The sequence below is a fragment of the Chiloscyllium punctatum genome, chromosome 31, assembly GCF_047496795.1.
Source record: "Chiloscyllium punctatum isolate Juve2018m chromosome 31, sChiPun1.3, whole genome shotgun sequence".
Taxonomy (NCBI): domain Eukaryota; kingdom Metazoa; phylum Chordata; class Chondrichthyes; order Orectolobiformes; family Hemiscylliidae; genus Chiloscyllium; species Chiloscyllium punctatum.
Window position 1 is genome coordinate 1999679 of NC_092769.1, and position 27938 is coordinate 2027616.

Here is a 27938-nt window from a genome sequence, read left to right on the forward strand (position 1 = left end):
TGTCATAAACTTCACTGGCAGCACAGTGTTGTTGTGACCAAGGCATTGGAAATGTGTGAAGGTGAAGGGCAGGGGAAAGGAAAGACATATTGACCAGGAAGAGAAGGAAATTTTCATGGTATGGGATGAGAGGTTTTACAGAACTTAGTGCACATTGTAAAACACAAATTTGAAAATCCCAAATTCTGCACCATTTTCCCTCCCTATAATGCATTTTGCACTCCCTGAAATATCAACTGTGTGTTTCTCCCTCCACAGATACCAGTGATCAATGCCAAAGCCCCATTGCCTATAGAGAAGGTGATGTTTGACTTCCTTGTACAGCTGCAGTTCGTGTGGTGAAGGTGTTCCCACAATGTGTTTGGGTAAGAGCTGTTATAGATTATTCACTCAGCGACAGTGAAGAGTTGACAATGTGTGTGCAAATCATCAACAGTTTGTTTTTTTTAATCATATTTATAATTCCACAGAAATACTATTGAGAACTTCTGACATAAGGCCAAAGATGGGGATATTAGGTCAGGTGATCAAAAGAATTGCCAAATAAGCAGGTTTTCAGGAATACCTTTGAAGGAGGGAAGCAGGTCTGAGGCAGTTAGGGTGGGAATTCCAGACCGTGTTGCCTTGGCAACAGTAGAAACAGCCAGACCAGTGAAGCAATGAATAAACACATCGTTGGGAGTCTGAAAGAAAATGAGTTGTCAGGGTTTCACAGGTTGTGTGGTGCAGGGAGACAGGGATGTTCACAGCCAGGAATTACATCAAGGGTGAGAATTTTAAATTGTTGCTTGTTAATAGGAGCCTTTTGATAGATCAACAAGTTTTGGTACAAGTGAGCACTTGGGCAGTAGGGTTTTAGATAACTCTCGAGATTACATGTAAGTTGAATGTGGGAGGCTGGCCAGGAGTGTGTTTGGATAATGAAGTCTGGAGATAACACAGGGATGGACGAGTGTTTCAGTAAATGAGCTGAGACTAGGGTGGAGTTGGGTGATGTCACTGATGTAGAAATAGTGCTTTTGGAGTTGGGCTGCTCCTCCTCCTCATCACCCCCCCCTCCCCAATTCACAGATATTGTTCCTTGTTCTGTCTGTCTGTCTTTTCTGGTTATGTCCGTCTCTCCCATTCTGCTACAAACTAATATTTGAACCCACCATTGTTTGAAAAACCTACTCCATCCTGACTCTCCCTTTCCTTTCTGAATTCCTTGTATTTGGTGTCCCTTAAGGATCTATCCTTGGTCCCTCCTGTTTCTCACCTACATACTGCCAGGAGGTGACATCGTCCAAAAGCACCGTGTTATGTTTCACATGTACACTGACAATGCCCAGCTCTCCCTCCCCATCATCCCTCTCCATTACTCAGTTATCAAACTGCTCATCACACTCCCACTACGGGATTGGCTGCAATTTCCTGCAACGGAACGTTGCAATGGTTAAACCCATTGGCTTCAGTTGCTATTACAAATTACTTTCCCTGACTGCTGAGCCCCTCCCTCTCCCTGGGAACTGTCTGAGACAGAACCACACTCTTGACACTATTGCTGTCATATCTGACCCCAAGGTGACCTTCTGATCAGACATCTACACAATCACAAACACCAGGAATTCCAATCTCTTAAAATGTTGCTTGTCTCCACCTCACCCAGCTCCATTGCTACTGAAACCCCTGACCCGTGTCGGTGTTGCCTTAAACTTGTCGAATCCAAAACTGAACCCGTGATTCCGTGACTGACCCAGAATCTCGTTCCAGACTCCCTCATGTTGGGAAACATCCTCCCATTGTTTACCCTGTCAAGCTCCTTAAGAATCCTACAGGTTACGATGAGACCACCTCTCATTCTTCCCAAATCCAGTGAGAAGAGTCCCAACCTCTTCAGCCTTTTCTTAAAAGATAATCCCTGCAAACCAGGGTTCATCCCAGTCAATCTTCTGTGAAATGCCTCTGATGGAATGATGTATTTCCTTAAATAAAGGGACCAGAACTTCTGTCATTACTCCAGATGTGGTCTGACTCGCACTTTATAAAGTTCCTCTCAGGTATATACTCCAAACAACTCCCTTTAAACTTGCACAGATGTTGTTGGAAATGCTCAGAAGGTCATGCAGCATCTGTGAAGAAAGTTCAGTTCAAGTTTCGGGTCTGGTCACCCTTCCTCAGATATGTTAACTCTAATTTCTTTTCACAGATGCTGCTAGACCTGCTGAGCTTTTCCAGAAACTTCTGTTTCTCTTCCTGGTTTACAGCATCTTCAGTTGGTTCGGTTTTCATATCCTTTAAACTTCCCATCTCTCTTCTAGAATTCGTCATTTCCACCTTGGAAAAAAGATTCACATTTGTTTGGACTCCCCTACCCTGAGGAAAAAAGAAACCATGACTAGTCACCCTATCATTGCTCCTCATAATTTTATAAAGTTTGATTAAAGCCACGTAAAGTGTCCAGTGCTGCAGGGAAATAGCCTCAGCCTATTCAGCCGCTCCCTATGGTTCAAATGTTCCAATACTGGCAACACCCTAGTAAAACTTTTCTGAACTCTTGCAAGTTTCCCAACAACTTTCCTGTAACAGGGAGACTGGAATTGAAAGCAGTCTGGGGATTCCAAAAGTGGCCGAGCCAATAAACTGTACAACCGAAACATGATCTCCCAACTCCTATCCTCAATGCACTGCCCAATAACAGCTAGCATACCGCACACCATCTTCACCGACCTGTCTACCTTCAACCATACTTTCAAGGAGCAATCAACCGACACTGCACGGTCTGTTTGTCTGTCAACACTTCCCAGGAACTTGTCATTAAGAGGTTGAGTCCTTTTCTGGTAAAATCTTTCTGAAATCAGGGAGACCACAATTGAATACAGTATTCTAAAACTGGCCTCCCCAATGCCCTACTCAGCCACAACGTGCCCTCCAAATCCCTATACTCAGTGACAGAATCCCTACAGTGTGGAAGCAGGCCTTTCGGCCCATGAGACCATACCAACCTTCGGAACAGCATTCCACCCTAACTCTGTAACCTACCATTACCCAAAGCTCATCCAGCTAACCTGCATGGCTTTGGATTTGTGGGAGGAAATTAAGAGCACCCAGAGGAAGCCCACGCAGACACACAGGGAGAATGTGGAAACACCACACAGACAGTGGAATCGAACCACAGTACATTTATTGATCAGCATATTCCATTCAATGTTCGTGTCCCAAAATGCCACGTTAAGCACCTGATCTCCCTGAAACTCTACTTTCCAAGAACGATACAGTTGTTCTGAGCCCTTCAGACGGAATTAAGGTGAGGAGGAGAAAACAGGAACAGGGTTGAGTTTTAGCTCTATAAAATAGCTCTTTATCTTCCCCCTCTCTTCCCCCCCGTCTCCCCCCACTCTGTCCATACCCCCCCCGTCAGCCTGTCCCTACCCCCCACCCTGTCGACCTGTTCCCCCTGCCACCGGCCCGTTCCCCCTGCCTGTTCCCCTCCTCTCATCCCACTTTTTGTCCCCACCCGTCTCTGTGCCACCCCTCTCTGTCCCCCGTCTCTTTCCCCACCCACTTCAGTCTCACCCCTCTCGATCCACCCACCCCCTGTCTGCCTACCCTCCCTCCCAGTCCCCTGTTTCTGTACTCCCCCACTGCCGGGCAAATATCTTGTCTATTTACCCTATCCATGCCCACCCTGATTTTAAAAATCTCTTTCAGGTCACCATTCAGCCTCTGACGCTCCAGGGAAAACAGCCTATCCAACCCTGGCAACATGCTATAATTCTTTTCTGATCTCTTTAAAGTTTAAGAACATCCATCTGATCGGAAGGAGAACAGAATTATATGGAATATTGATTCAGCAACTTTTGCAATGTCCTGTACAGCCGCAATATGACCTCCCAACCCCTATACTCAATGCTCCGACGAGTAAAGACAAGCAGACCACTGTGGCCTTCACTATCCTATCTACTTGCTACTCTACTGTCAAGGAACTATGAACCTACAGTCCAAGGACTCTTTGTTTAGCAGCACTCCCCAGGAACTTACTATTAACTGTATAAGTCCTGCTAAAGTTTGCTTTTCCAAAATGCAGCAGCTCGCATTTTTCTAAACTGAACTCCTCAGCCCATTCACCCATCTGATCCAGATCCTCTTGTACTCTGAGGTAATCTTTTTCACTGTCTACTACCCCTCCCATTTTGGTGTCATCTGCAAACTCACTTACAATACCTCTTATGTTCACATCTAAATCATGGATATAAATGACGAAAAGTAGTGGATCCAGCACCGATCCTTGTGACACTCCACTGGTCACAGGCCTCCAGCCTGAAAAGCACCCTCTGCCCTTCTACCTTCGAGCCAGTTCTGTACTCCATGCGATCTAACCTTGCTGACCAGTCTCCCATGAGGAACCTTGTCAAACACGTTACTGAAATCCATGTAGATCATGTCCATGCTCTGACCTCAGCAATCCTCTTTGTTACTACTTCAAAAAAACTGAGTCAAATTTATGAGATATGATTTCCCATGCACAAGGCTGTTATTAGTATCCAGGATTTAACTCTGTACATTGGGGTCTGCGTTGCCCAGTTATCGATGTTAACATTCTGGATGAAGTTCAAGTACGCCAGCATCTTGTCAGTGACTCTGTATTGAGTCTTGTTAATGTCACCAACACAGGTGAGTTCCTTTTGAAAGGCAGTCCCTGTATCCCTTGCCCACCAGGAAATGGTGTAAGTGTCCTTACCTCTGGACTAGGAGGATCAGGTTCAGAGTTGAGTAACAGCATCTTTGAAGAGGCTGATTAGTAAACCTGCCCAAGCCACCAGGCCATACTGTCTCCCAGCTGTCCCTGCCTGAGCCTCCAAACAGAACCTTCCTGTAGTTTCTCTCCTGTCAGACTCTCCCATTGCTCGGTTTGTCCAGGATCCCCTCCTGCTGCTGCACTGATCCTGTCCCTCACTGACCTGTCCATCCCCAGTGTCTTCCACATTCATTCACTGTTCACAATCCCATTGTCCCTGTCCTCCAGCCCCGCCCCCTCCCATCGATAGAGATGGCTCAGTGGTTAGCACTGCTGCCTCACAGCACCAGGTACCTGGGTTCGATTCCGGCCACGGGCAACTGTCTGTGTGGAATTTGCGCATTCTCCCTGTGTCTGAGCAGGTTTCCTACCACAATCCAAAGATGTGCAGGGCAGGTGAGTTGACCATTCTAAATTGCCCAGCGTTTTATTGACATTAGTTAGGGGGCATGGGTCTGTGTAAGTTACTGTTTGGCGGGTCAGTATGGACTTGTTTGGCCGAAGGGCCTGTTTCCATACTGTAGGGATTCTGATATATTGGGCAGCAGCTGCTGTCAATCGCCCGGACTCCTGTCTGATCGGGAGCACGTGCTGTAGGAGGGGAGACAATCGCACGGGCGCAGTGCTGACCAATTGTGGGACTGTGTGCAGCATAGGTCAGTGCCTGGGAAGGAGGCTGTGGGTGTGAGGGATTAATCTATCATTAACAGCTTCATCCCTCTGGGAACAGGACCCAGGGGAATGGCCCTTCTCTTGCTACCCTGACATGTGATCAGACTATCAGTGGTGCAGCGTTTTGCAGAAAGTTATCAGAACTCTTTTGTGAAGATTTAGGGTTGTTTTGGAAAGGGACAAGGATGGGCCTGCAATTAGAATTCTAATTTGGCTCATTTTAGTCAGATGGGTCTTGGCCAGAGTGTGCAGGAAGCAGTGTATGCAGGATGGTTCTCTTCAGGAGCTAGGAAACTGAATTCGAAGAGAGTGTGTGTGAGAACTGTGTGGTGAGGAAAGGAGTGGGGGGATTGGTTTGGATTTCAGTTCACAGAAGAAAGAAATTGTGAGACTGAGGTTTAAAGCTTTGGGGGAACAAGGAAACTACAGTTTAATACTACAATTGTCTTTTGAATTTCCATCCTGTATTAACAGTGGTAACTTGTGTGCTCTGTTGTATGGCACTGAAAGGGTGGATTTGCGGATGAGAAATTCAAATTGAACTTCATGTTCAGATCTGATAGTTACTTGATCCGTGCCGATCTGAATATCATTGGCCTTTTCATCTGGAAGGAAAGGTGTGCATTCTGTCCATGGGGGAATATTTCAAATCTCGGTGTGACTGGGAAAGTACTGAGACACAGCCAAGTCCATGTCAGCATGGTGAGTGTGGAGAGAGATTTCATTTGTTTTTGAAAGTCTGGACAATCATGGCACATTTCCCAGGAACAATTAAGCCACAACTTTGCTTTGTAGAAGGACAAGTCTTTAATTAACCATGCAACCAGAAAGACACAAGGATACCTGCACCATGGGAAACACTATGAAAACGGGATTGTTGTAAAGGAGTTCATTCGCGGTCATGGATTGTAATCCATTGGCATTGTCACGTCGGTTCCAGCACCGCGGGGAAACACTGGAAATATGATGAATGTAATGTAGGTTTCAGTTATTAAACTGTAAAAAGTGCAGAACAATTTACAAGGATGTTGCCAGGGCTCAGGGGTCTGAGTTATAGGGAGAGGTTGGACAAGTGAGGATTTTATGTTTAGAGCAGAGGAAACTGAGGGGGTTCTTTTCTAGAAGTGTATAAGACCATGAGAGGCATGGATAAGGTGAATGCACTCAGTCTTTTTCCCAGGAACTCGAGGATTGGACAGCTTGATTGGATCAGTTTAAGGTTAGAGGAGAAAGAATAAAAGGGAAGCTGAGGGGCAACTGTTTTACACAGAGGGTGGAATGTATATGGAATGAGCTGCCAGTGGAAGTGGTTCAGGCAGGAACACTCTCAACAGGTAAAAGACATTTGGACAAATACATGGATAGGAAAGGGTCAGAAGCAAATGGGCCAAGTGCAGGGAAATGGGGTTAGCGTGGATGGACATTCTGGTCGGCATGGGCCAGTTTGGGCCAAAAGGCCTGTCTCTGCTGTCAGATTCTATGACCCTAAGTGCGTTTGCTATTTCTCCCCCTAACTCTGTTGGTATCCTGGGATGTATTCCATCAGGGCAATGAGACTTGTCTACCTTTTAGCTCCATTAACTTGCCCAGCTCTAACTCTTTCACGATAATAGTTATTATCTAGGTCCTCACCTTCCTCAGTCTCCTTATCAATTACTGCCATGCTCTTTGTGTCCTCCACTGTGAAGACTGACTACTGTGTACTCATATTCCTGAACCCTGCAGGATAGGAATAACTGGGCACAGAACTCTGAGAGGTCTTCTTTGAGTCTTTATTGATGAGACATTGCAGTTACATGGATAGCGTACATACAAAACGCCTTCAGGCAGCATCAGGTAACTCCCCGCCTGTCCAATGTGCCCCACCAACCATCCGAAGAACATCCCACCTGGAGCACCCCATCCTTGTAACACTGCATTTCCCATGGCTGATCCACTGAGTCTGCACAATCATGGAGACTGTGGACAAGTCCACACCGACCCGCCGAAGCGCAACCCACCCATACCCCTACATTTACCCCTTACCTAACACTATGGGCACACACAGAAACACAAAAGGCAGCATGTGTACCTGAGTTGAATGAACCTGGACTTAGGAAAATGTGACAACAATCACAACTAGTTAGAATTACAGAATCCCTTAGGCGCACAAAGAGACTATTTGGTCCATTGAGTCTGCAATGACCTGCTGTCCCACGCTACTTCCATAACCCCACATTTAGCATGGCTAACCCAACCCACCTAAACTACACACTACAGGCCATGTTAGCACTGCCAATCCATCAAACTGGCACATCTGTGGGAGGGTCCCATATTATGTCTAAGTGCTCAGGATTGTGGATGAAGGCTCACAAATACTTGAGTCTGACGCAAATCCTCTTTTATTTTCAAAATAAAATCTGGGGGAAATTGCAGCCAGACAGATTTCCAATTATCTCATGAGGAAGAGAATTCAAAACTCGTGCCCCTGACCCAGGGTGCGCAGTGAAGTCACAGAGATCTGGGAACCATCAGAAATGTAACAAGTTGTGTGCAAAGTGGGGGTGAGACAAGGACAAAAAGACAGTCTGTCACACGGGGGAAGGCAGGAGAGATTAAATTGCAGAAATGGTAGTCCCTCAAGGCCATGGGGAATGGAGTTAGGGCTGGGAAAGAAACCAGGAAACAAGGTGAGCAGCTGTCAAAGAAATACATTGAAAAAACAGATTATAACAACATAGAGGGCAGAGTACACAGTCTGAAATTGTTGCTCTTATTGGTGAGTACAGAACGCTGTAAAGCCTGGGTCATTCTATTACAGTCAACACATGCAGGATAGGCCAAGTGGCCTCGATCTGTGCTGAACTTTCTGATAAATGTATTCTGACATTTGGAATTCAAGTCGGATGATGTTCATAAATTCTCAAATTGGACTTGAGTTTAATATTCTGGAGAAATGTTAAATCAATCACAATGATCCCACTCTGCAGACTTTAGTCCACAGCCCTGCATGTTCCAGCATCTCAGTTACATCCATGTCCTTTTATTCTAATGTGATGCTGGTTACTGCCTCTGCCAGTCCATCAATGAGTTCTTGCTCCACCATTTCTGAGTGAAATGAATTCTCCCCTCCCCTTCTTTCTGGGAATTAGTTTCAATCTAAAACCTCCAGTTTCTGACCTCTCAGTTAATGAATAGCTCCTTCCTATCCACTCGATCTGGATTCCTCAGCATTTTATCACTTCAACTAAATCTCAGCTTATCCTCCTTGGAAATCATCCACAGCCTATCCAACCTTTCCTCAGAGCAGAAATTTTCCAATTTTCCAATTTTCCAATTGTAGAAACATTCTGATCAATCTCCTGTGTACCCTCTCTGGTGTGATCACATTAACCCTGGAATAAGGGGATCAGAAGTGTGTGCAGTACTTTTACCGCAGTCAAACGAGTGTTCCTGACATTTCCCATGTCACCTCCGTGTTCTTGTGGTTGTCACTCACACAAGAAGTGTCCTGGTTTTCCCACATGGAACTGGATGTGCACTCCATGGGGCTGGGATTCCCTACCATGTGTTTATTTGTTAACTAATCCTCAATTAACTTCAGATTAAAACAAGATTATCAGCTACCCACCAATCAACTTCTTCCATTATACTGAAGTCACCTTAATTTTAAAGTGATTTTAAAAAGTATTACTATCTAAACACAACAGGCTTTAAGTTGCTGATCAAGTATTCAGATGTCTCCACTGTTACAGTCACTTGAAGATTATCTTTACATTCAGCTACATTTGGTGAATTGAACACTGATTGTAAATATATGAATATCAAACGGACTGGAATTTTATAATGATTAATCCAGTCTGACATTCTTGTTGGTTAATATCTTGAAGAGAACTGTCCTCAGAATTCCAGCTGTGCGCTGACTTCATTCACAACTGGATGTGGCTGGACTGCAGATTTAAGATCTGTTCTGTTGTTTCCTGGATTGCTTCACTCTCTATCATTTGCTGCTTATGCTGTTAGGCACACAAGTAGTCTTCTTTGGTAACTTCATCAGGTTAACACCTAATTTTTAGGTATTCATGCTGATGTTACTGACATGCCCTCCTGAATTCTCTCAGTTGAATGAGGATTGATACTCTGGTTTGATGGTAAGAGATAAGTTGGGGGATATGCTTGGCCGTGATTCTGTAAGTTTTGTTGGAGTACAATTCGACTGCTGTTGTTGGATGGAAAGAGCTAAACTCTTACACTGTTGGCCCCATATACGACATGCAGTTTCATGAACACTGATAGGCCAAGACATGAAATAGGAGCAACACTGTACAATAATGCAGGATCACAACTGCAGTAAGGGGAGTTTAAGATCCAACTTGACATAGGAGTAGGGAAAGAAGCAGCTAATCAGATAGTGTCTCTTTATGATTATGAGTGAGACAATGAGATTATTGTACTGTTGGAGGTGAGGGTGGAGGAGGTTGGGGAGAAGGAGAGTTCTTCTACAACAACGAATCTGCCTGAGAGTTGTGAGATAGAATTGATTGCCATGCATTTAACAGAAAGCTAATTGAAACTGGTTTTATCCCCAAAAGATAACAAGACTGATGATGCTTCTAATCATCATCAGAAACAAACCCCAGAATACATGGTTCGGAGATGGATGTCAACAGCCAATCAACATCCAACTCCTGCAATCATTGAGCAAACGTATGTGTGATTACCCAGTTCTGATGAACCAGACAATCACTGTTCACTCTGTGCAGATGGACAGCGATGTGGGGAAGTCTTGGCCGAGTGGTATTGTCGCGAGACAGTTAATCTAAAACCCAAGATAGTGTTCTGGAGACCTGGGTTCAAAGCCTGCTGCAGCAGATAGGGGGGAATTTGAATTCAATAAAAAAAAACTTATGAATTCAGAGTCTAATGATGACCATTAATCGATTGTCAGAAAAACCCATCTGGTTCAGTAATGCCCTTTCAGGAAGGAAGCTGCCATCCTTACCTGGTCTGGCCTACATTGTCACCTCAGACCTACAGCAATGTGGTTGACTCTTACCTGCCCTCTGGGCAATTAGGGATGGGCAGTAAATGCTGCCGGGCCAGCAACATCCTCATCCTGTGAATGAATAAAGGAAAATAAAAATCTGTACCCAGTGTGAATCTGTGCATGTTCAACAATGTTGTGAACATTTCCAAAGCTAAGATCTCTATGTGCACAACTTTATGAGCTACCAAAACCATTGTTCATTACTTGGCGTGAAAAAGAGGAAAAAAATCCTTCAACTGTGGCTCTCAGTAAATTGACTGGTGTCCCAGCAGGATGGATTCCTGAGTGAATCCCATCTCCCCCGCCCCCGCCCCCATACACACAGCAGGTGAACAACTCCCCAGTCTGACTGGTTTGGCCAGTTTCCAGGTGGGATGGGTAAAGCATTCCCTTCTGGCATTCCCCACATTTCCAGAGTCGATCCCTAGTCTGGCTGCACTGGGGTTTTGCCATTTCAGATAAATGCAAGCATCCTGTGACACACACCGTTAGCCTCCCCCCCCCCCCCCCCCCCACAGAACCCAGTATAAAGCAGTAAACATTATCTCCTGCTGTGGAGGGACAGCCTGTATTGGTCTGAGTAGGAACACTGAGCAGATTTACCTAAATGATAACTTCATCGGTGACCAGAGCAAGTTAAGCAAGTCCAAATAAAATGCATTAAGCACAGAAAGAGACCCATCAAATCCAAGCTGGCTCTCTATTGCAGAATCCAATATTCTCATTCCCATACGTACCCCAAACTCTGCAAGTTTATTTCCCTCCGAACTGATCTAATTGTTTTAATCAATCATTGATCTTCTCTCCTTGCACCACCATAATAGGCAACATGTTCTGCATATTTCCAGCCAATACAGCCAGCAGAAACACTTGCTCATCTCCCGCTGTCTCAAAACCTTACATCTGACCTTATCTCTTGTGCCATCACCTATCGAATGCAGATATTTTTGTCTGCTATATCTCGGTCTGTTATAATCTTATACAGCTCTATCACAAACATATCCAACTTCTTCACTTCGAAGAAAATCACAATTTCTTCAAATCAATCCAGTGACGGCATTTTCTTCATCAGTGAACCACTCCAGTAAGTCTATACGCCACAGTCTGAAAATCACTCAGATCCTTCATTGTTGATGCCTATTTTGTTCCACAAATCCAGACGATGCAAGTTTTCTGCACAACAGCAGTAGATCTATTATTGGACAGCCGGCGAGAGTTTCAAAGTGTCTCTAAAGTAGCTGAGTGTCTACTTGTAGAGACTCTTCTTCACAAATCTCTGCCTTACCCACAGAGACAGTATATTTAATAGGAATTAGACAAAGCCATATCAGTGCAGAACAGGCCCTTCGGCCCTCAATGTTGCGCCGACTCAATATTTCTCAACTCGTCCCCCTGCACTATCCCAAAATCATCCATGAGCTTATCTAAGGATTGTTTAAAACTCCCTAATGTGGCTGAGTTGACTACCTTAGCTGGTAGGGCATTCCACACACTTACCACTCTTTCTGTGTAAAGAATTTGCCTCTGACATCTGTCTTAAATCTATCACCCCTCAATTTGTAGTTGTGCTCTCTTGTGCAAGCTGTCATCATCATCCTAAGAAAAAGACTATCACTGTCTACCATATCTAATCCTCTGATCATCTTGTCTGTCTCTATCAAATCCCCCCCTTAGACGCCTTCTGTCCAATGAGAACAGATCCAAGATCTCAGCCGTTCCTCATAAGAACTTCCCTCCACACCAGGCATGATCCTGATAAATCTCCTCTGCACCTTTTCCAATGCTTCCACATCCTTTTTGTAATGGGGCGACCAGAACTGTAGACAATATTAAAACTGTGGCCACACCAGCATTTTGTATAGTTGCAGCATGATATTGCGGTTCCAGAACTCAATCCCTCTACCAATGAAACCTAACATGCCATATGCCGCCTTAACAGCACTATTCACCTGGGTGGCAACCTTCAGGGATCTATGTACATGGACTCCAACATCCCTCTGCACACCCACACTACCAAGAATCTTTCCATTGACCCAGTACTCTGCCTTCCTGTTATTCTTCTCAAAGTGCATCACCTCACATTTAGCTGCATTGAACTGCACTTGCACCTCTCAGCCCAATTCTGCAGTTTATCTAAATCCCCCTGCAACCTGTAACATTCTTCCAAACTGTTTACTACTCCACAGACTTTAGTGTTGAATGCAAATTTACTAATCCATCCACCGCTGCCTGCGTCTAAGTCATTTATAAAAATGACAAACAGCAGTGGTCCCAAAACAGATCCTTGTGGAACACCACAAGTTTCTGGGCTCCAGACTGAATATTTTCCATCACCCACCACTCGCTGCCTTCTTTCAGAAAGCCAGTTTCTAATCCAAACTGCTAAATCACCATCAACTCCATGCCTCTGCATTTTCTCCATCTGCCTACCATGTGGAACCTTATCAAAGGCTTTACTGAAGTCCATGTATACCACGTCAACTGCCCTAGTCTCATCTAAATGCTTGGTCACCCTCTCAAAAAACTCAATGAGTTTTGTGAGACACAACCTGCCCTTGACGAAACTATGTTGACTATCTGAAATCAAATTGTTGCTTGTTAGATGATTCTAACTGTTATCTCTTATAATCCTTTCCAAAACCTTTCCTACAATGGAAATAAGGCTCACTGGTCTATAATTACCTGGGTCATCTCTGCTGCCCTTCTTGAACAAGGGCACAACATTTGCAATCCTCCAGTCCTCGGGTACTAAACCCATAGACAATGATGACTCAAATATCAAAGCCAAAGGCTCTGCTATCTCCTCCCCAGCTTCCCAGAGAATCCACGGATAAACCCCATCCGTCCTGGGGACTTGTCTACTTTCACTCCTTCTAGAATTGATAACACCTCTGCGTAACTAACCTCAATCCTTTCTAGGCTAATATCTCGTACCTCATTTTTGTCCTCCACAATATTTTCCTTTTCCTGTGTAAACACCGATGAGAAATATTCATTTCGCACTTCTCCGATCTCTGCAGGGTCCACACTCAACTTCCCACTTCTGTCTTTGATTAGCCCTATTCCTACCCTAATCACCCTTTTATTCTTCACACACCAAGAGAAAATTTCAGGGTTATCCTTTATTCTGTTTGCTAAAGACTGCTCGTGTCCTCCCTTTGCTTTTCTTAACTCTCTCTTTAAATCCTTCCTAGCTGATCTGTAACTCTCTATTGCTTCATCAGCACATAAGCCTCTTTCTTCTTCTTAACAAGAGATACAATTTCTTTAGTAAACCATGGTTTACAAACTCTGTCTGTGCCAGTTGGGTCACCCCACAGCCATTGACTTTCCAAAGAGAACAATCCAAGATTTTCTAACCTCTCCAGGCAATCCAGGCAACATCCTGGTAAACCTGTTTCCACCTTCCCAAAAGCCTTCACATTCTACCTGTAATGTGGTGATCAAAATGGCACACAATCCCCCAAAGGTGGCCTGATTATAGTTTTATATTCACTCCCCTGACAGAAGAAGGCAAGCCTGCCATTCACCACCTTCACCACTTTCAGGGATCTTTCAGCTTGCAACTGAAGATCCCTCTGTATATCAGGGCTGCTCAGGATCCTTCCGTTTATTGTATACATTCCTCTTACTTTGTGTCTTCCAAAATGCATTACCTCACACTTGTCTGAATTAAAATATATCTGCAATTTCTCCACAAAACTTTCTGACTCATCTCTTTCTTGCTGTATCCTTTGACATCATTCTTCACGATTCACAACTTCAACAGTTTGTGCCATCTACAAACTTGCTCATTAAAACGTTTACATTTTCAAACTTTTCATTTATATACATTACAAGCAACAGATGTCCTAGTTCTGATCCTTGTGGAACAGCACTAGCCATAGACCTCCAGCCAGCAACATGCCCCTGCACAACTGTTGCTGGGAGAAATATCAAAGAGGAGCCTTGAGTTCTGTGTTGAGCAGCACGACCAACGTTTATTCAGAGCTCCTTACTAATACATGATGGGAGGGGTCCCTCTCTGTCTCCCCCAGGTAAGTCCAGCATTTTGATGTGTTTACTTCATATGTTCCAGAATATTTTCCCCCTGACCTGAACTCCAGGGTTTGGAATGTCAGCTCGGATATTTCCATGTTTCCTTTCCCAGTCTCTGATTCTCTCAGCTCATGCAGCTGCTTTGCCAGTTCTTTCACAAATGGTTTAACCCTATCCTTGTCATTGCACATCTCCAGCCCTCCCACTACCACACATCTCCGGCCCTCCCACTACCATACCCTGTGGCATCTGCATAGTCAATCCAGTCACTAATTCAAAGGGGGACAGTCCCGTCCGCATTGCTGCGGTTGTCCTCGGTTTCATTAGGCTGGTGGGGAGTACTCTAACCCATCGCTGTCCTGTCTCTGAGAGAGCCTTAGTCAGACTAGCTTTCAGTGTCTGCGTCATTCCTTCTACTGTCCCAGAGCTCTGGGGGTGGTATGGGGGATGGGATTTCTGTTCAGGACCAAACAGGGCACATTGCTCTTTAGCTATGTTCCCTGTAACATTTGTCCCTTGTTCAGAATCTGCAGGAGAATGCTTCCACCCACTGAGTAAACCTATTTATTGAAACCCAGCAGGATTTCCTTCCCTGGGATTGGGATGTGTGTGTGTAAAATCCATTTGTAATTGTTCCCATGGGCCCCTGGGTCCCTGCTGCTGCCTCCATTTTATTGCTTTCCCTGGCTCACACTGTGAACAGACTACACACTTTCGACAAAACCTTGCTGTATTTCTCCCTGTTCCAGGCAAGGATTGTAGTGGATCATCTGATATTGCATTTTATCCTCCCCAATATGGGCCAGCCCATGATATGTTTTTAATAATGTTTGTCTTATACAGTGTAGTGGCACTGCTGGATCATCCAGACTCTGTTGTGTCCTATTACTGCCCCACCCTTTTCCCATTCCTGTTTCTCCTGTTGTGGGACTGTTTCTGGGAATATCTTTAAACCTTCCTCTCTCACTTCTGTAGCTACGGCCATTGCCATCTCCTCAAATGTCTGCCCTGTTTCAGTCAGTATTTCACATCTAAGATTATTAAAGGATTGGACACTCTGGAGGCAGGAAGCATGTTTTTGCTGATGGGTGAGTCCTGAACCAGAGGACACAGATTACAAATAAGGTGTAGGCCACTTAGAACAGAGTTGGGGAGAAACGTCTTCTCCCAGAGAATGGTGGGTGTATGGAATGCTCTGCCCCAAAAAGGCTGTGGAGGCGAAGTCTCTGGATGCTTTCAAGAAAGAATTGGATTGAGTTATTAAGGATAGTGGAATCAAGGGTTATGGGGATAAGGCAGGAGCAGGATACTGATTGAGGATGATCAGCCATCATCATAATGAATGGTGGTGCTGTTTCGAAGGGCAGAAGGGCCTACTTCTGCACCTATTGTCTATTGTCTATTCACCTGCCTTACCCACAAACTCACTGCCCCATTGGTGTGGGGTTTCTACTTCCCTGTGATCTCTAATCTTCATTATTGCTGCTTCACTGGGAAAGTTAGCTGCTTCCACTAACTCTCTGACCTGTCCTTCATGCTCTACGTGCCCACAGACAGGGTGATGTACCCTCACCGAGCCCAGGCTATCATTTTGTCATGAACTTTACCAAAGGTATGCTATCTGTCTGTGTATATGCTGACTGCCTGACCCCTGGCTAATGTCCGCGCTTCTGTCAGGGCTCGTGATGGTTCTGCCATTTCTGGGTAATTCTCCACAAAAGTCCTCCAATAATTAAACAATCCTAAAGTTTGCCTTATCCCCTTCTTGGTGTGGGGGTGAATAGTTTTGAAATCATGGTCTTTCGTTCCACTGGGATTGTCCCCCTCCCTTCCTGATTTGATCTTCCTGATGTGATGTCCCAGGTACATCTCTTCCTACCTTCCCATGCTCTGTGGGTTAATTTTAAGCCTGGCCTGCCTGACCTGACCCAATACTCTGTGTAATATCCGGATGTGTTCTTTCTCTCCAACTGAGGTAATGAGGTGTTGGTAAGATTAAATCGAAGCACTCCATCAGCCATGTATCGGTGGGATATACTGGAATATTATGAGGTCCCTGAGGTAACTGGATCCAGGTCTACTGCTTTCCTCAGACAGTAAATACTAGCTTTTCCTGACCGTTCTAGGTCTACAGGAACCCATTCACAATATCAAAGGCTGAGACTGTATATTGTTGCAATTTTAATCCATTAAATAAAGTGGTGTAGTTCACTACTGTAGGATACTCTTTCGTGGCAGATTTACTGAGGGAGGTGTAATCAATAGTGAGGTGGGATGAGCCGTTTGGCTTCTGTGAGTTAGTCTGGGATACTGTTGGTCTGACTATTCCCTGCTTCTCTCAATCTGTTACTGTCACAATTATTGCCTCCTCAGCCCCAGCTTTAATGGGATCCGGTTTGTGTGGGGAGTGAGAGGGCCCTCGATCTTTACAGGATCTACAGATATTAACCCGCATTCCTGTTTGAGTTACCCGCCCTGCTGTTTGGGTCCTAGCTATAACTCCACAGATTCCCTGACTGTTCCAGTCTCCCTGCAAGGTAACTACTCTGGAGATGTCGCCTCTCCTTTGCTTCCTGTCCTGGGCCTGGCCAGATTGTTCCCATATTAGAGTTTGTGCCTCTACATCAGTAGTTGCTCTGAACTGTTCTAAAATGGGAACTCCCAGAATGGTCCCTTCCTCAGTTTCACACTCCCATATCTGAATATATTTTGCCGTATCCATGATCTGCATTTGGACAGATTTATTTCATCCAGCTTCCTTGACTCCCTCTCCAACTGTCCTCATTTTAGTAATTGAGGGGTGAGGGGCAAATCTGTGTCGGTAACTGATATAGATGCTCCTTTTATTAATATTTGTTCTGCTGGTTCCCAAACACAGCGTCATGTGCCTACATGAGCACAGGTACACACACAATGTGAAGATCTATCTCCCTCTCTCTGCCTACGTTCCTTGTCTATGTGCCCTTTCCTGCTTCCCTTGTAACATTGTGAGTCTGGTTACCCTCCCTGTACTGCAGTACCTTCCCTATACAATACTACCCTCCCTGTGTTTCTGAGTTTGTCTCAGCTCTCATGTCCCAATTCAGAATGTGGTTAGAATGATCTCCCACTGGGAGTCCCATGTTTATAATTACAATTAAATAGGGTCCCATGTCATCTTTTAAATCCATCAAACCGATTTCATCATCACAGGTTGGGGTTTGGTAATCCCCCGTGGTCCTTACACACCTCAGGCTTCCTCTCTGAATGATCCTCGATAATACCCTTGGGTCCCTGAGTCACCAAGGTTATTTGAGCCGATTCAGTCTGTCCCCTCCCCAGTGTATCCCTGTAATATCTGTAAATGCCTGGAGGCACTGATCAGCTGTGATTGGGGGGGACCGGCTCACACCCTCACCCTCACTTTGCAGAGACAGGTTCTGCTGTACACGTCAGGGTATCTTGGCCTCAGAGATTTTGGCCTAACACCATCATCGGTGAGACTGTACCTCAACTAATTCATCCATATTCTCCCAATAAGGTCCATTATTACCATTTCTCTATCAGGCTGGGTGTTAACACAGCAGCATCTGTCATTCAGTAGGTGAAATGTTCATGTTTGGTTTCTGTCAGTTCCCTTTGTTGCTCCCTACTGTCTGTGCAAGTTGACCTTTGATGCCCAGTGGTGCCATGGACCTGGCCTTCTGGGCATTACAGGGTGGTGGGTGATCGCACCCATTGCCGTCCCTCTGTCCATACATGGGCACGTCACCATCTAACCCGTTCCAGTCAGTGTCACCATCCTCACTGCCTTCTGAGGACAGCGGGGCACTGGGTACCTCCCCCCCACTGTAACTACCACCTGGCCCTTTGGCTTTAAGGCCTCACGTCTGAGAGCCAACACCTTCACTTGTTCCTGTTTCCCATAATAATGTAACATATCCTGTCATTCCTGGAATAAAACAGAGCAAAATGTAAATTTGGTTTAACTTAAAATAACAATAGTTTGACATTCACTCGACATATCTATAGAGGTGAGAATTGTACTGTGATTATTTAAGTGAATTTAATGTGATCATACCGTGAAAATAAACCTGATAATCAACGACAATGAATGAACTGAATAATATGTGATTATTTGTTCCAGTTCTTGCATTGAAAATTCAATTTTATTTTAATGCTTCTCACCCATTACACCATGGGCATTCTTATTAGGGAATAAAGTAATGGAAGGATATCAGAGAAAATAAATAGACTTTAATTTTAGCCTCACTGCAATAATGGACCAAAACAAGATTTGGAAATATGGGTAAACTACAAAACAAACTTTCCAGTGTCATTATTGACGTGAAAACTATTTTAGTTTGCAGGTTGTTTTGCACTAAGAATAATTGGAAATGAATTGTGATTATGAATTGACCATTTAAAATATATTTTGAAGAGAATAGTCAGATATATTTTTTGGAGGAAATTAGGAAAGTAAATAAATATGTATACATTGGTATTAATAGTTTTAAAATGTTTGGAAGTTGACTGGGATTATTTGATTGAGAGAAGCTGTATGATTATAAAATTCGAATTCACCTTTTTCATTGCATTGTTGGTTTCACTAGAATCTGTTGTGGTCTAAGCTCTTGTTGTGTGCAATGGACTATCACTAATAGCTTAATTAACCTGCGAGTCTCAGCTTAGGTTTCCTTTGTCTGTAAATCAGTCTGTAAGTGCGTGACACACCTGCTTTTTCTGAGGGAAAATAGAGATTCCTTTCAAAGGAAGTAAGTGGCAGTTTTCACTGAGAATGGTGTCCACCACACACCATCAGCAGGGAAGGGTTTTTCTCACGAATTCCAATCTCTATCTATAAATCTGATGGTACCTGTGTTTGTCATTTTTTGAAGGATTCAGCCCCTTTGTTCTGAGCTGTTTTTTATACAAGCAGTTGGTTCATTCTGTCTTTGCCAAGAATGTTGTTTACTTTCCCCTTTTACTGTGATTCTGCAGGTTACAATAGTCTGAGAGTCAATAATGTTCAATAACTGAACATTGAATGGTTTTGACTCTAACAGAGCAGTGGCCTTGTTTTCAGCTCATTATTCACTTTCCATTTCCTGGTTGTGATGAATGTTACAGAAACAGGCTCTGAGCAATGTTTCCATTCCCTTGTGTTGGAGTCACTGACAGCCACGTGGTCAGTCAGTTTCAGGCTGATGGATTAGTTTCTCTGTCCTATTAGACGGTGGTCACTTGCTCAGTTTCCGATGGCTCACCTCAGTGTCAGTCCATCAGCTGCTGAAACCCTGCATCCAGCATTTGTTCCCTCTCACAGTGACTACTCCAACACAGTCCCAGCTTGTCTCCCACATTCACCTCCACATCCTCATGATCACCTCAGATTCTACTGTCTGTGTTCTTGCAGCAAGTTGTGTAAGACACCTCCTTCAGTTTTAACCTGATCGATATTATGTTCAGGAAGATCATTTCAAAATGTGATTCACTGCTTCTTCAGGACCTTCCTGAAGAAGGGCTTATGCCCGAAACGTCGATTCACCTGCTCCTTTGATGCTGCCTGACCTGTGCTTTTCCAGCGACACATTTTCAGTTGTAATTGTAGTAACCAGTTAATTACAAGTTACTGACAAAATATTTTAAGAGAAGCTGCTATTGGTGGTGGAAATGCTGCTGGTTGGTATAAAAGAGGGCTGGGGTGAATACTTTACTCGGTTTTGATGAGAATGTTGAGCAATGTAAGATTCTTTTATCTTTGTTAATAAGAAGAGGCAGAGATTGTAACTAGGACATCCACAATCATCCACCCTCACCACCACTGATGCTCAGTAGCAGCAGTGCCAATCAAGCGGGCTGCTTTATTCCGGATGGTATCAAGTTTCTTGAGTGTTGTTAGGGCTGCACTCATCCAGGCAAGTGGGGAGTATTCCATCACACTCCTGAATTGTGCCTGGTAGCGTTTGGACAGGATTTCAGGAGCCAGGAGTTAAATTACTCTTGTAGCCACTGTGTTTATGTGGTGAGACCAATTCAGTTCCTGATCAATGATTATCCACAGGATAATGTTGATAGTGGGTGTTCAGTCATGGTAACACCATCGAGTGTCAAGGGATGGTGGTTAGGTTATGCCTTATATGTGATAGCCTGCATTTGTGTGGCATGTGTGTTACTTGCCACCTGTAAGCCCAAGCCTGGATATTGTCCAGATCTTGTTGTACTTGGACTTGGACTGCTTCAGTACCTGAGAAGTAAATTATTTATTAACATTAAATAGTCACGAGATTATGCAAATAATTCCTGTTCATATCTGCACATTGCACAGTCATGTAGCAAAATTAAATTTCTCCTTCTTCCAAGTGTACTGATAGATTTTCGAAAATCTAAGTGTTGCTAATATCTAATTAATGTTCAGTTCAGTAGGGGGTATAAATGTGTAATAATGGCTCAGTACATGAAGTAATGTGAAGATATTGCAATGTACAAACTCACAATGATTGTGAATGTTCAATTTTTATTTTAACCATGAAAACACAGTTGAATTGATTAAATTATATTTCACTTCAATGCTCACATTCATTGTATTTCTAATCACAATAAGAGCAAAATTATTTAAAATTCATGTCACTTTTTTATGGATACAAAATAGAATTAACACCCGTTTGTTCTTTCCTTTACCAATCACAGTGAAGTTTGAATTGTAGAATGCTAGATTAATACAGCACGGAAACAGGCCATTCAGCCTAACTTGGCATTCCGGCCAGGTTTCCTAAACTAAACTAGTCCCATTTCCCTGTGTTTGTCCCATATCCCTTTGGACGTTTTCTATCCAATAAACTGTCCAAAAGTCTTTTAGATGTTGTAATTGTACCAGGCACTGCCCTTCCTCTCACAGCTCATCCCAATATGTGTTACACACTGTGTGGAAAAGTTGCCCCTCAGACCCCTTTTAAATCTTTCCCCCTTACCTTAAATATTATTTACACCGTAGAATCTGTAAGACTGCAAAGTTATTAAAAGTTGAGAGGTATTTAGAAGCAGCGTAATAACATTCAGTCTTTAATCAGTGATGTGAAGCAAATAAATTCAAGATGTTGTGATCATTATAATGAACAACAGTTACAAGTTGAGACAATGTTGGTTGAAAAGCAATTCAATAGACACTTAGATATTTTCTAATCAACTCTGAGGTGTTTTGACACATCTCTGTTGAAGGTGGGAATTGAACCCATGGCTCCTGGTCTACTAGTACACACATTACCAGAGCCCTCCATAATATTCCCATGCAGGAAGGGCAGGACTATAATCACATACTTACTGTGTTTATTCACAAGTAAAACTGCTCAGATATTTATTGTTATAATTGGACTAGGATTGTATTAGACAGTTCCAGTGTGTAATGGACCGATAAAAAGAATTAGTAATTTCTAATAATGATGGAACGAAGCAACAATGTTCTTAAATAAGCACAAATCTCATGATAATCAAGTAAGTCAATTTGTTTGAAGCAGTTATTCATCTGCATAAATTAAAATTAACCTGCTTTTTAATGCACATGAATTGGAAATAAAGCATTAGTCATTCAATGTGACTACTCAGCGAAAAACAACTTCCCTCATTTTCAAAAAAATGTGATTTCTAAGAATTCAAGATTTATTGTAAAAGCATAGAACAAACATTTGTTAATTCTGGTTTATTTACACAAGGAACACGTGAAATTTAAATAATGCTTAACATGAAAAATACTTAGCTCTTATTGTAATAATCAGAAATGTAGCAATGTTAGAATTGAAGTGAAATACAATCAATACAAGAATGTTATCAAAACTGTGGATGCTGGAAATCACAAACAAACTCAGTAATTGCTGGAAAATAACTCAGCAGGTCTGGCAGCATCTGTGGAGAGAGTTGGGCCCAGTGACCTTTCTTCAGACTGCACTTTTTCTTACAACCAATTCAATCCAGCTAAGATTCCACACTTAAAATTATTTTTGCTAAGATTAAGAGATTGTAGAGTGCAATATTGTTTGTATCAGTTGATGTACTGAGACATAGTTCCACATATACAGCTAGAGATTTTGGATTTCAACAATGATTACCGGTTAGATTTTGGTAATAATTAGTTTTAAAATGGCTGATAACAAATTTAAGAATGATGAGAAAACTCTTATTGCGATGTAATTGTGCAATATGTTGGAAAAAAAATGAAATATTTATGTGAAAAATAGTTAGCAATTTCTAAATTGATAAGACTGATTAATGATCCTTCCATTAATACGAGAATTCAAATGAAAGAGAATGAGAGAGTTAGAATGAGTGTTGGGTGAGGGAACTTTGGTTGATTGCAGGTGTGTTGACCTGAAAAGAATGTCAATATTTCATTATGATACTGGCTCTAATAATAATGGATTGAACGAAAATGTAAATCTCATGATGGTGTGATAATTGAAATGACAATTAAATAATATTTAATGTGAGAACACGACACTTAAAATGATACAATATTTTCAAAGCAGTTTGTACTGGATATTCGTTAAGATCAATAAACTCAGAATTAAAATATTGGGTTTATTTTTTTTAAAAATCGCACTTTAGAAGATTATTCATCAGAATTATTCTGTCATTGAAAAAAACCTCATTTCTTCAAGAATTCTGCATTTCCCTCATTTTCTGTCTTTTTTCCACAGGGATCTGTACTGGAACCCTTCTGTTAGCGATGCAGTTATATAGAAGTGACATGGCTTAAAATCTAATTGGGTGAGTTAATAAATTTGCAGATGATATAACGTTCAGTGCAGTTGGGGACAATGCTGAGTGTTGTCAAATAATGCAGCAGGAAAAAGATAAATTGCAGATATGGGCAGAGTAATTAAAGGTGAAACTTAATCCAGACAAGTGTGAGGTGTTTCACTTTGGAAACTCAAATGTTAAAAAAAGTAGATAGTTAATGGCAGGACCCTAACAGCTTTATTATTCTAAGGGATCTTGGCGTTTAAGACCATGGCTCCCTGAAAGTGACCATGCAAGTAATTAGGTGGTTAGGAAGGCAAATGGCATGCTTGCCTTTATTGGTAAGGGAACTGGTTACAAGAGTCAGGAAGTCATGTTGTAACATTTTAACACTTTGGTTAAGGCATACTTAAAGTATTGTATTCACTTTTGTTCGCCATGTTCCAGGAAGGGTATGGAGGCTTTGGAGAGGGTACATAGGGCGTTTACCAGGATGCTGCCTGGATTTGGAGAGGCGAGAAAATTTCAGATTGCTTTTTTGTGAAGTGGCAGAGACTGGGGGAAGACTTGATGGAAGTCTGTACAATCATTAGATACGTAGATAGGGTTGACGGTCAGAAAGTTTTTCCCAGAGTTGAAGCGTCAAAAACTATGTGACATGTGTTTAAGGTTAGGAGGGAAAGTTCAGTGGGCATGTAAGGGGCAATTTGTTTTGTACACAGGGAGTGATTGGTGTCTGGAATGAACTTCCAGGGTTGGTGATGGAAGCAGATACATTAAGGCTCTTTAATGTTCATTTCGATAATTTGGTAGGATATGAACCAAGGGTAGGCAGAAGGGATGAGTTTCTTTTACATTATGTTCAGCACAACGTTATGGGCCAAATGGCCCATTCCTGTGCTGCACAGATCTTTGAGAGAAAGCTAATGTCTATCTCATATGACATTTAATCTAATCAATATTTATCCACTGGTGTCAGAAATAGGAAGGAAATAAGTAGATAATGAACTTGACTACAATCTAAAAATATAGTCAATTAAATTTACAGAGGTAATTTTTTGATATTTGTTCTGAATTTTCAGATTAGCAACTTTGATGGAGATGTGTTTAAAATGTTTGCAGTTATTGATGTTCTGACCCAACATTACCCTTGTTAAACTGAAGATTGGACCAGAAACCTGTTAGAAAACTTGAAAATATTCAGCAAGGTGAGATGCACATCATAATTTCTTACTGCCTATACTACAATAACAAAATCTTTCAGGTCTACACCAAAAAGCATTGATTTGCAGCTAATGCTCATTATAAATATCTGAATGCTACTCGTTTCAACAATCAAAGTAATCTCAGCCTCATCAATGAAGAGATATCTTAGACATTTCACTAATAATTACTGTTTCTGTTGACACATTGCTCATTCAAACATTAATGAGATTTCTCATTAATATTCAGTTTAATTATAGCATATTAATAATTTAGTTATTATTAATATCTAATAATTGATCAATCCAGTAAGGGATATAACAGTGGAATTATGGCTCAGTACATTAACTGATGGAAAGATATTGTTGTGTTCACTCTCCCAATTATTGTGAATATCGATGTGTATTTTGATTTGATTTGATTAGATTTTTCTTCAACATGAAGATTTATTGTATTTCTGATCACAGTAATAGTTAAATATTTTAAAGCTAAAAAAATTTCAAATTTGTGACTTTTTTGTCAATAAGAAAAAAGAATTTACATGCGTATGTTCTTTTCTTTATCAGAGTAAATTTTGAATTGTTGGAAGTTATACATGTGTGTAAGGAAGGGGAGCTGCCTGCAGCTGAATAGTCACATTGAATGATTTTTTTTTGCGATTACATCCTGCTGCTAATCATTCTAGTTATCTTTTCATTACAGGAAAAACTGCTTTAAACATATTCCGCAGTTGTATTTTGCATGAAATTACAATAAGCGCATGGTATGTGTATTTATCTTTCTTTCAATTGCCATGATTTTAATTTTTAAGTAAGAGCATATGTGCTTAGTACCATATCACAGCAAACCCGTTTGGAATTATTGAATCACTTAATGTGTCAGTGTTCTAAAATAGATTACCAATTCATTGTTAGTCCAACAATCATACAGTAATTTAATTTAGGTTTTCTAACAAATATCGTGAGATTCACATTTCAATTTAAATCATTATTTCGTAGTGCCAATTTTACAAAGAAAAAATTATCTTTTATTCCAGGTCAACACAACCACAAACCAAGCAATGATTCCTCATCCAACACTGACAGGAAATATCTGATATTTTCTCATTTGAATGTTCACAGAAATCATTGGATTCATATTCAGCCTTACAAATGAAGATACGTCTGATTGTTTTAGACTCCAATTCTACATGTTGCGGATTGTAATATGACATTTCTAATCATTTTAAGTTTGCAGTCACTAGTTTTAACACTAATTGTTACTTATATCTAATATGTAATCATTGATCAAATCAGTATAGTTGGCTTTAAGTGTGGAATTAAGTCTCAGTGGCGTAAGCATATTGCATGGTACTGTTTCCTAATAGTTGCGAATGTTGATTTTTATTTTAATGCTGAAATCCTTATTGATTTGCTGCTGTAGGGAAGCCCCGAGCAGCCTGCCTTGGAATTAAAATACAAAATAGTGGAGGGGAGATAAATAAGACAAACAGTCTGTTTCAGTCTTAAGTTTAAAAAAAGAACATTTTGTACAATCCTACTCCAAGTCCATAAGTATGCCATTCCAGACAGTCATATTCCAGATAGTGATAAGAGAATGCAGGCACACAGAAAAATGACCAACCCTGACTTTCATTAATGAAAGAATAATTGTCCCAGTGAATGAATAAACACCAACTGCAGGATAGAGCCCAGCTAACTTCCACAGCGGCTGTCAGGGAAACAGACAGGGTTTGATTGTCAGAAATAGTTACTATTTTAAAGTTGCTCAGAACATTTACAAAAGTTTTTAATTACATATTCTTGAGAATTGTAAATAAGGCATAGTGAGAGGCCCAAAGGACTGCAGCAATTAATTTTGTAATGTGAGGAAATAAAATGCACAGAGACCCCAAGGCCTGGAGATTATAGCAGCTGTCAAACACCATGAAGCAATAGGAAGCTCGGGCTATCCATAGCGATGTTCATCCAAGATTAGGTGTTCTACAGGATTGGGTGTCTGTATCATGAGGGAAGGACTGTAACCACATTGCATGTGGACATTGTAATACAGAAGGTGTGTAAAAATACTGTTTATTACTGTACACGTTACAGTGTGTCATGGACCTCCCTTCCGAGATTGGCCTCGGGGAATGATCCCTGCATTAACTGATTGCAGCATGAGTAAACATTTTCCACTTGCCTGAGTTCGGCCTATCTCCTCAGTCTTCATTTCCTGTCAGGGGAAATCACTCCTCCAGCTACTGTGACATTTAAATTCAATACAAACACTTATTATCTGTGAAATTATTCCTTGCAGAGCGATATCATTTTCATGTTAATTTTTTAAATTTTTGTTTTCAAGGAAACAATTGAGGAACATCCATTTCATATTTAGTTCAACTTATAGTAAATTTTAAATTATTGACAGGACTACACTTCGGGGTGGTGGGGGGAAGAACAATTCTTCAGCTCAAACGTCACATTAAGTGACAATTTCAGTTTTTCAAATCATGTGACCTCCAAAATGATATTTATTTTAATTTCATTTTGAGGTAGCTTTATTTTCTTCCAACATTAGTTGTCAATGAAAAATAATCACACAATTATTAGTTTTTTGCTACAAAATGACTTCCTGTACCAAATGTCATTAACTCGATGTTTAGTTCATAATAATACTCACTTTCCCATCCTCATTATTTTCTTCCTAGTTCTGACATTTATCTAAACATTTATCATGATAAAAGTTACATTAATAAAATAGACATGAACGGACCAAAAAAAAGTTGAACGATGTTCAATTGTTGCTGAGATTTTTTAATTATTAAAGCCACGTTTTATATTTTAATTTTCAGTTTATTAATCTTAATGAATATACAATCGACATCAGAGCAAAGTGCATTCAAAATATTCAGTCAATTTATCTATCAGGATTTTAGAAACAATTATCAATTACAATAATTATGCAATACTTTAACTTAGGCTTTATAACAAGTACAATGTGCTTTTAATATCTTCCATATGTCTTAGTGTGAGTGCTACAACATTAAAACTTGTTTGATAAGGCCAATATACCCACAAAAGACCAATAATTGCCATTGCAACATCATTTGTAAATATCTGACTTTTGCTCATTTGAAAGATCACAGTCTTCTCAGCCATTGAAATTCAGAGAACACCAGTGAATTTACACTGCAATATTTCTCTTCGTTTCTTAACATGACTCAGTGGAATAGTAAGAAGAGATAGCTCATTATTCTTAAATTCATTAATAAAATATTCCAAAACGATTTGTTGCCAAAACCTAATAATTGTTCAATTCGGTAAGGGGTGTACATGTGGAACTATGTTTTCATATAATAACTACTGCAAGGACATTGCAATGCACAATCACTCAATCATTCTGAATATTGCTTTTCATTTTAAACTTGGAAACACTTTTGAATTGATTTGATTGGAAATCACTTCAATGTTAACATTTATTGTGTTTTTAATCACAATAAAAATTGAATATTTTTCACGTGCAAAATCA

General features: G+C 41.5%; 1 long non-coding RNA gene across 1 annotated transcript; it reads left to right on the plus strand.

The window, feature by feature from the left end:
* Positions 1 to 27938, plus strand: LOC140456787 (uncharacterized). Its single transcript, XR_011953124.1, has 3 exons — positions 1 to 365; positions 24308 to 24433; positions 25465 to 27938. It is a non-coding gene; the product is annotated as an uncharacterized lncRNA (long non-coding RNA).